This window comes from Carex rostrata, chromosome 10 (genome assembly GCF_964058835.1).
Source record: "Carex rostrata chromosome 10, lpCarRost1.2, whole genome shotgun sequence".
In the NCBI taxonomy this organism is placed as follows: Eukaryota; Viridiplantae; Streptophyta; class Magnoliopsida; order Poales; family Cyperaceae; genus Carex; species Carex rostrata.
The window spans coordinates 782501-790000 of NC_135927.1; positions in this window are offsets into that span (position 1 = coordinate 782501).

Genomic DNA, 7500 nt, shown 5'->3' on the forward strand with positions numbered 1-7500 from the left:
ACGGCTGGGGATTTCAACCCGCGCGGCTACCCGCATCGGACTTACGGGCGCCTCCACGCTTAGACGCCCTGCCCGAACGTGTTTTGCCGGCTTTACGGCTGGGGATTTCAACCCGCTCGGTCTCTGCGGGGCGCCTCCACGCTTAGGCGCCCCAATGAACCGTGTTTCGCCGGCTTTACGGCTGGGGATTTCAACCCGCGCGGCTACCCGCATCGGTCTTACGGGCGAAACTCCACGCGGAGTCGCCCTGCCCGAACGTGTTTCGCCGGCTTTACGGCTGGGGATTTCAACCCGCTCGGTCTCTGCGGGGCGCCTCCACGCTTAGGCGCCCCGCTCAACCGTGTTTCGCCGGCTTTACGGCTGGGGATTTCAACCCGCTCGGTCTCTGCGGGGCGCCTCCACGCTTAGACGCCCCAATGAACCGTGTTTCGCCGGCTTTACGGCTGGGGATTTCAACCCGCTCGGTCTCTGCGGGGCGCCTCCACGCTTAGGCGCCCCAATGAACCGTGTTTCGCCGGCTTTACGGCTGGGGATTTCAACCCGCGCGGCTACCCGCATCGGCCTTACGGGCGAAACTCCACGCGGAGTCACCCTGCCCGACCGCTTTTCGCCGGCTTTACGGCTGGGGATTTCAACCCGCATCGGTCTTACGGGCGCCTCCACGCTTAGACGCCCTGCCCCACCGTGTTTCGCCGGCTCTACGGCTGGGAATTTCAACCCGCGTGGTCCGTGTTTTTCGGTAACATATTCGTGCCTTTTGTCCCCGCTGCACCGTGTTTTTTGCCCCCGCTCAACCGTGTTTTTTGCCCCCGCTCAACCGTGCTTACTGCCCCCGCTCAACCGTGTTTTTTCGGTAACATAATCGTGTTTTCGGGTAACATAATCTTGTTTTTCGGGCCATTTTACACCGACGGAGGCACCCACAGGGGCCATGTACACCCCGCTTGGCATGTACATGAGGGGCTGCCTCTTCCAAAAATCCTTCCCCCCTATAGGGGAATATGCATTTTGGGTCTCCAGCCACGCCCAGGGTTACCACCCCCTGGAAATCCCCCAGGTTTACCCCCCATTTTATGTGGATGCATAGATTCAGACCGCCCTGCTCCATCGCTTTTGGCCATTTTTGCCCAACGTTAGCCGCTTCGGCTTGCCGCTGGACTGTTTTCGGGCCTTTTTCACCGACGCTTGGCCGTATCCGCTTAGTTTTCCCCAACGCTTGGCCGCATCCGCTTAGTTTTCCCCCGCTGGACTGTTTTCGGGTCGCTTTTGCCCAACGTTAGCGGCTTCCGCTTGCCGCTGGACTGTTTTCGGGCCCTTTTTCACCGACCCTTGGCCGTATCCGCTTAGTTTTCCCCAACGCATGGCCGCATCCGCTTAGTTTTCCCCCGCTGAACTGTTTTCGGGTCACTTTTGCCCAACGTTAGCCGCTTCCGCTTGCCGCTGGGCTGTTTTCGGGCCATTTTTCCCCAACACTTGGCCGTATCCGCTTAGTTTTCCCCAACGCGTGGCCGCATCCGCTTAGTTTTCCCCCGCTGAACTGTTTTCGGGTCAGTTTTGCCCAACGTTAGCCGCTTCCGCTTGCCGCTGGACTGTTTTCGGGCCAATTTCCACCGACTCTTGGCCGTATCCGCTTAGTTTTCCCCAACGCGTGGCCGCATCCGCTTAGTTTTCCCCCGCTGAACTGTTTTCGGGTCAGTTTTGCCCAACGTTAGCCGCTTCCGCTTGCCGCTGGGCTGTTTTCGGGCCAATTTCCACCGACACTTGGCCGCATCCGCTTAGTTTTCCCCAACGCGTGGCCGCATCCGCTTAGTTTTCCCCCGCTGAACTGTTTTCGGGTCAGTTTTGCCCAACGTTAGCCGCTTCCGCTTGCCGCTGGACTGTTTTCGGGCCAATTTCCACCGACTCTTGGCCGTATCCGCTTAGTTTTCCCCAACGCGTGGCCGCATCCGCTTAGTTTTCCCCCGCTGAACTGTTTTCGGGTCACTTTTGCCCAACGTTAGCCGCTTCCGGTTGCCGCTGGGCTGTTTTCGGGCCAATTTCCACCGACACTTGGCCGCATCCGCTTAGTTTTCCCCAACGCGTTGCCGCATCCGCTTAGTTTTCCCCCGCTTAACTGTTTTCGGGTCACTTTTCCCCAACGTTAGCCGCTTCCGCTTGCCGCTGGGCTGTTTTCGGGCCATTTTTCCCCAACACTTGGCCGTATCCGCTTAGTTTTCCCCAACGCGTGGCCGCATCCGCTTAGTTTTCCCCCGCTGAACTGTTTTCGGGTCACTTTTGCCCAACGTTAGCCGCTTCCGCTTGCCGCTGGACTGTTTTCGGGCCAATTTCCACCGACTCTGGGCCGGATCCGCTTAGTTTTCCCCAACGCTTGGCTGCATCCGCTTAATTTTCCCCAGCTGAACTGTTTTCGGGTCACTTTGTCCCAACGTTAGCCGTTTCCGGTTGCCGCTGGACTGTTTTCGGGCCATTTTCCACCGACTCTTGGCCGAATCCGCTTGGTTTTGCCCAACGCTTGGCTGCTTCCGCTTAATTTCCCCCAGCTGAACTGTTTTCGGGTCACTTTTGCCCAACGTTAGCCGTTTCCGCTTGCCGCTGGACTGTTTTCGGGCCATTTTTCACCGACACTTGGCCGCATCCGCTTAGTTTTCGCCAACAATTGGCTGCATCCGCTTAATTTTCCAAGCTATACTGCTTTCGGGTCAGTTTTGCCCAACGTTAGCCGCTTCCGCTTGCCGCTGGGCTGTTTTCGGGCCATTTTCCACCCACGCTGGCACCGACGGGGCCATGTACACCCACGCGCGTGTACATGAGGGGGCACCCATTTTTGAAAACCTTGCCCCCCTATAGGGGAATATGCATTTTGAGGCTCTAGCCACGCCCAGGGTTACCACCCCCTGAAAATCCCCCAAGTCAAAATCACCCATGTAAAATATTCAAAAAAATCTCAAAAAATCACAAAAAATTTATAAAATCAAATAAATTCAAAAAAAAAAAAAAAATTTCAAAAATTCAAAAAAAATTCAAAAAAATTCAAAAAATTCAAAAATTCAAAAAAAGTCCAAAAACCCAAAAAAACTTCAAAAATTTCAAAAATTCAAAAAAATTTCAAAAAAATTTCAAAAATTTGCCCCGCTGAACTGTTTTCGGGTCAGTTTTGCCCAACGTTAGCCGCTTCCGCTTGCCGCTGGACTGTTTTCGGGCCAATTTCCACCGACTCTTGGCCGTATCCGCTTAGTTTTCCCCAACGCGTGGCCGCATCCGCTTAGTTTTCCCCCGCTGAACTGTTTTCGGGTCACTTTTGCCCAACGTTAGCCGCTTCCGCTTGCCGCTGGACTGTTTTCGGGCCAATTTCCACCGACTCTGGGCCGGATCCGCTTAGTTTTCCCCAACGCTTGGCTGCATCCGCTTAATTTTCCCCAGCTGAACTGTTTTCGGGTCACTTTGTCCCAACGTTAGCCGTTTCCGGTTGCCGCTGGACTGTTTTCGGGCCATTTTCCACCGACTCTTGGCCGAATCCGCTTGGTTTTGCCCAACGCTTGGCTGCTTCCGCTTAATTTCCCCCAGCTGAACTGTTTTCGGGTCACTTTTGCCCAACGTTAGCCGTTTCCGCTTGCCGCTGGACTGTTTTCGGGCCATTTTTCACCGACACTTGGCCGCATCCGCTTAGTTTTCGCCAACAATTGGCTGCATCCGCTTAATTTTCCAAGCTATACTGCTTTCGGGTCAGTTTTGCCCAACGTTAGCCGCTTCCGCTTGCCGCTGGGCTGTTTTCGGGCCATTTTCCACCCACGCTGGCACCGACGGGGCCATGTACACCCACGCGCGTGTACATGAGGGGGCACCCATTTTTGAAAACCTTGCCCCCCTATAGGGGAATATGCATTTTGAGGCTCTAGCCACGCCCAGGGTTACCACCCCCTGAAAATCCCCCAAGTCAAAATCACCCATGTAAAATATTCAAAAAAATCTCAAAAAATCACAAAAAATTTATAAAATCAAATAAATTCAAAAAAAAAAAAAAAATTTCAAAAATTCAAAAAAAATTCAAAAAAATTCAAAAAATTCAAAAATTCAAAAAAAGTCCAAAAACCCAAAAAAACTTCAAAAATTTCAAAAATTCAAAAAAATTTCAAAAAAATTTCAAAAATTTGCCCCGCTGAACTGTTTTCGGGTCAGTTTTGCCCAACGTTAGCCGCTTCCGCTTGCCGCTGGACTGTTTTCGGGCCAATTTCCACCGACTCTTGGCCGTATCCGCTTAGTTTTCCCCAACGCGTGGCCGCATCCGCTTAGTTTTCCCCCGCTGAACTGTTTTCGGGTCACTTTTGCCCAACGTTAGCCGCTTCCGCTTGCCGCTGGGCTGTTTTCGGGCCAATTTCCACCGACACTTGGCCGCATCCGCTTAGTTTTCCCCCGCTTAACTGTTTTCGGGTCACTTTTCCCCAACGTTAGCCGCTTCCGCTTGCCGCTGGGCTGTTTTCGGGCCATTTTTCCCCAACACTTGGCCGTATCCGCTTAGTTTTCCCCAACGCGTGGCCGCATCCGCTTAGTTTTCCCCCGCTGAACTGTTTTCGGGTCACTTTTGCCCAACGTTAGCCGCTTCCGCTTGCCGCTGGACTGTTTTCGGGCCAATTTCCACCGACTCTGGGCCGGATCCGCTTAGTTTTCCCCAACGCTTGGCTGCATCCGCTTAATTTTCCCCAGCTGAACTGTTTTCGGGTCACTTTGTCCCAACGTTAGCCGTTTCCGGTTGCCGCTGGACTGTTTTCGGGCCAATTTCCACCGACTCTTGGCCGTATCCGCTTAGTTTTCCCCAACGCGTGGCCGCATCCGCTTAGTTTTCCCCCGCTGAACTGTTTTCGGGTCACTTTTGCCCAACGTTAGCCGCTTCCGCTTGCCGCTGGGGTGTTTTCGGGCCAATTTCCACCGACACTTGGCCGCATCCGCTTAGTTTTCCCCCGCTTAACTGTTTTCGGGTCACTTTTCCCCAACGTTAGCCGCTTCCGCTTGCCGCTGGGCTGTTTTCGGGCCATTTTTCCCCAACACTTGGCCGTATCCGCTTAGTTTTCCCCAACGCGTGGCCGCATCCGCTTAGTTTTCCCCCGCTGAACTGTTTTCGGGTCACTTTTGCCCAACGTTAGCCGCTTCCGCTTGCCGCTGGACTGTTTTCGGGCCAATTTCCACCGACTCTGGGCCGGATCCGCTTAGTTTTCCCCAACGCTTGGCTGCATCCGCTTAATTTTCCCCAGCTGAACTGTTTTCGGGTCACTTTGTCCCAACGTTAGCCGTTTCCGCTTGCCGCTGGACTGTTTTCGGGCCATTTTCCACCGACTCTTGGCCGTATCCGCTTGGTTTTGCCCAACGCTTGGCTGCTTCCGCTTAATTTCCCCCAGCTGAACTGTTTTCGGGTCACTTTTGCCCAACGTTAGCCGTTTCCGCTTGCCGCTGGACTGTTTTCGGGCCATTTTTCACCGTCACTTGGCCGTATCCGCTTAGTTTTCGCCAACAATTGGCTGCATCCGCTTAATTTTCCAAGCTATACTTCTTTCGGGTCAGTTTTGCCCAACGTTAGCCGCTTCCGCTTGCCGCTGGGCTGTTTTCGGGCCATTTTCCACCCACGCTGGCACCGACGGGGCCATGTACACCCACGCGCGTGTACATGAGGGGGCACCCATTTTTGAAAACCTTGCCCCCCTATAGGGGAATATGCATTTTGAGGCTCTAGCCACGCCCAGGGTTACCACCCCCTGAAAATCCCCCAAGTCAAAATCACCCATGTAAAATATTCAAAAAAATCACAAAAAATCACAAAAAATTTATAAAATCAAATAAATTCAAAAAAAAAAAAAAAATTTCAAAAATTCAAAAAAAATTCAAAAAATTCAAAAAAATTCAAAAAAATTCAAAAAATTCAAAAATTCAAAAAAAGTCCAAAAACCCAAAAAAACTTCAAAAATTTCAAAAATTCAAAAAAATTTCAAAAAAAATTTCAAAAATTTGCCCCGCTGAACTGTTTTCGGGCCAGTTTTGCCCAACGTTAGCCGCTTCCGCTTGCCGCTGGACTGTTTTCGGGCCAATTTCCACCGACTCTTGGCCGTATCCGCTTAGTTTTCCCCAACGCGTGGCCGCATCCGCTTAGTTTTCCCCCGCTGAACTGTTTTTGGGTCACTTTTGCCCAACGTTAGCCGCTTCCGCTTGCCGCTGGGCTGTTTTCGGGCCAATTTCCACCGACACTTGGCCGCATCCGCTTAGTTTTCCCCCGCTTAACTGTTTTCGGGTCACTTTTCCCCAACGTTAGCCGCTTCCGCTTGCCGCTGGGCTGTTTTCGGGCCATTTTTCCCCAACACTTGGCCGTATCCGCTTAGTTTTCCCCAACGCGTGGCCGCATCCGCTTAGTTTTCCCCCGCTGAACTGTTTTCGGGTCACTTTTGCCCAGCGTTAGCCGCTTCCGCTTGCCGCTGGACTGTTTTCGGGCCAATTTCCACCGACTCTGGGCCGGATCCGCTTTGTTTTCCCCAACGCGTGGCCGCATCCGCTTAGTTTTCCCCCGCTTAACTGTTTTCGGGTCACTTTTCCCCAACGTTAGCCGCTTCCGCTTGCCGCTGGGCTGTTTTCGGGCCAATTTCCACCGACTCTTGGCCGGATCCGCTTAATTTTCCCCAGCTGAACTGTTTTCGGGTCATTTTAGCCCGACGGGGGCACCGACGGGACTGTTTTCGGGCCATTTTGCACCGACGCTTGGCCGCATGCGCTTAGTTTTGGGGCCATTTTTCACTGACGGCTGGCCGCATCCGCTTAGTTGCCCCCGCTTGGCTGATTTTTGCGCCGTTTTTTTTGTTGAACTTCAGGTTTCAAACTTCCAATTTTTTTCCAAACTGCAGATTTCATATTTTATATTTTTTATAAATTTGAACTTTTTCAAAATATCAAAAAAGTATTACAATATCCATAATTTGGATCGCGTACAATCCGGAAGTTTGAGAAATGGTCCACACCGGGTGTGAACCATCCAATCCGAAAAAAGTGGGAATTTTTACAAGCCGGAAAAACTGGCGTTTCAATGGCTCTTTGGACGGTTGTAATTCATTTGGACCAAAAATTGTCCAACCCACTTGCATAAGATCCGAAATTGTACAACCCAATTTTTTTTTTTCCAAACTCCAAATTTCATATTTCATATTTTTAATAAATTTGAATTTTTGCCTACATCCATAATTTGGATCGCGTACAATCCGGAAGTTTGAGAAATGGTCCACACCGGGTAGGAACCGTCCAATCCGAAAAAAGTGGGAATTTTTACAAGCCGGAAAAACTGGAGTTTCAATGGCTCTTTGGACGGTTGTAATTCATTTGGACCAAAAATTGTCCAACCCACTTGCATAAGATCCGAAATTGTACAACCCAATTTTTTTTTTTCCAAACTCCAAATTTCATATTTCATATTTTTAATAAATTTGAATTTTTGCCTACTTCCATAATTTGGATCGCGTACAATCCGGAAGT